The following is a 2,430-nucleotide window of genomic DNA, read 5'->3' as shown; positions in this document are numbered from 1 at the left end:
TGCACAGCTTACTCTGATCAACAAGAAGGCATACTGAAACTCAGCCTTTAATTGTAAAAGATAGAAGAATAAATCAATCATTTGTAATTAGTGAGTGCTTACCTGTGATGAGCACTGTACTAAGTGCTTGGGAGAGTATAACATAACAGAGCTGGTAGGCACATTTCCCACCCACAAGGAGCATACAGTTTAGTAGACACAAAAGTTAAGCTGGCCTCAAATCATTAAGCAGTTACAGTGGCCACTACAGTGTCATGCATTCAATCAATCGATCAATCAATTATATTTGTTGAGTGTTTATTACTAAGTTCTTGGGAGGGTATACTATGATGGGGTCATAGCAGTCACCTTCCCTGCCCACAATGAGCTTACAGTCTAGAGGGGGAGGCAGACATTAATACAAATAAAAATTTATAGGTATAATTTAAAGATATGTACATAAGTGCTATGGGGTTAAGGGTGGGATGAATATCAAATGCCCAAAGGGTCACAGATCCAAGTGCACAGATGATGCAGAAGGAAGAGGGAGCCAAGAAAAAGAGGACTTAATCGGGGAAGGCCCCATGGAGGAGATGCGACCTTAATAATGCTATGAAGGTGGGGAGAGTGGTGGGAGGGAGTTCCAGGGTAATAGAGGACATGAAAAAGGGGTCGGCATCAAGATAGAAGAAATTGGGGCACAGTGAGTAAGCTGACACCAGAGGAGTGAAATATGTAGGCTGAGCTGTAATAGGACATCAGTGAATTGAAGTAGGAGGGGCCAAGCTGATTGAGTACTCTAAAATCAATGGTAAGGAATTCCTGTTTAATGTGGAGGTGGATGGGCAAACACTGGAGGTCCTTCAGAAGTGGAGAGAATGGACTGGACTTTTTTTAGAAAAATGATCCATGCAGCAGAGACAGGGGAGAGACAGGAGGCAGGGAGGTCAGCTAGGAGGCAGATGCAGTAGGCAAGGCAGGATAGGATAAGTGCTTGGATCATCATGGTATCACTCTGGATGGAGAGGAAAGGGCAGATTTTAGCAGTGTTGTGAAGGTTTTGGTGACAGACTAAATATGTGGGTTGAACAAGAGAGATGAGTCGAGGACAACAACAAGGTTTTGGGCTTGTGAGATAGGGACGATAGTAGTATTGTCTACAGTGATGGAAAAGGCAAGAGGAGGACAGGATTTGGGTGGGTATGTACGGAATTCAGTTTTGGACATGTTCAGTTTAAGGTGTCAGTGAGACATCCAGGCAGAGATGTCCTGAAGGCAGGAGGAAATGTGAGATTGCAGGGAAGGAGAGAGGTCAGGGCTGGAGATGTAGATTTGGGAATCACTTGGATAGAGATGGTATTTGAAGCCATAGGAGAGAATGAGTTCTCCAAGGGAGCGGGTGTAGATGGAGAATAGAAGGAGACCTAGAACTGAGCCTTGAGGGACCCCCACTATCACAGGGTGGGAGGCCGAGGAAGAGCCGGCAAAAGAGAATAATAATTGTAACAATGACATTTGTTAAGCACTTACTATGTGCCAAGCACTGTTCTAAGTGCTGGAGGGGTACAAGGTAATCAGGTTGTACCATGTGGGGCTCATAATCTTAATCCCCATTTTCCAGATGAGGTAACTGAGGCACAGAGAAGTTAAGTGACTTGTCCAAGGTCACACAGCTGATAAGTGGTGGAGGCGGGATTAGAACCCATGACCTCTGACTTCCAAGCCTGGGCTCTTTCCACTGGGCCAGGTTGCTTCAGTCTGAGAAGGAGCAGTCAGAGAAATAGGAGAAGAAATAGGAGGAGAATCAAGAGAGGACAGTGTCAGTGAAGCCAAGCTTGGGTAAAGTTTCAAGGAGAAGAGGGTAGATCTACAGTGTCAAAGGCAGCTGAGAAGTCTAGAAGGATTAGGAGAGAGTAGAGGCCATCAGTCCTCTCCCAGGGTCACACCTGGAGAGTTTCGAGTACTCTACCAGTCTTTGACTATGGGAGGGAGAGTCAAGCAGAGATGTATCCATTCCCAGCTTGGGCAGCAGCGAGCAAGTGGAAGGCAATCTGCTCCAAGTCAAAACTCCCCTCTGCTGGGGAGCAGCAGCATAGGAGAGAGTCGAGTGCGGAGACTCAAGTTGACTGCACAGAAGGAGGCAATGGTAAACCAGTTCCATATTTTCACCAAGAAAACTCTATGGATATATTACCAGAACAAGTGTAGATGGAGTGTGGCTCAATGGAAAGAGCACGGGCTTGGGAGTCAGAGGTCATGGGTTCTAATCCCGCCTCCACCACTTATCAGCTGTGTGACCTTGGGCAAGTCACTTCATTTCTCGGTGCCTCAGTTACCTCATCTGGAAAATGGGGATTAAGACTGTGAGCCCCACGTGGGACAACCTGATTACCTTGTATCTACCCCAGTGCTTAGAACGGTGCTTGGCACATAGTAAGAGCTTACCAAATA

The sequence above is a fragment of the Ornithorhynchus anatinus genome, chromosome 3 (assembly GCF_004115215.2).
Source record: "Ornithorhynchus anatinus isolate Pmale09 chromosome 3, mOrnAna1.pri.v4, whole genome shotgun sequence".
In the NCBI taxonomy this organism is placed as follows: Eukaryota; Metazoa; Chordata; class Mammalia; order Monotremata; family Ornithorhynchidae; genus Ornithorhynchus; species Ornithorhynchus anatinus.
The sequence above is the reverse complement of the archived record's forward strand: the minus strand, read 5'-3'. Positions refer to the sequence as shown.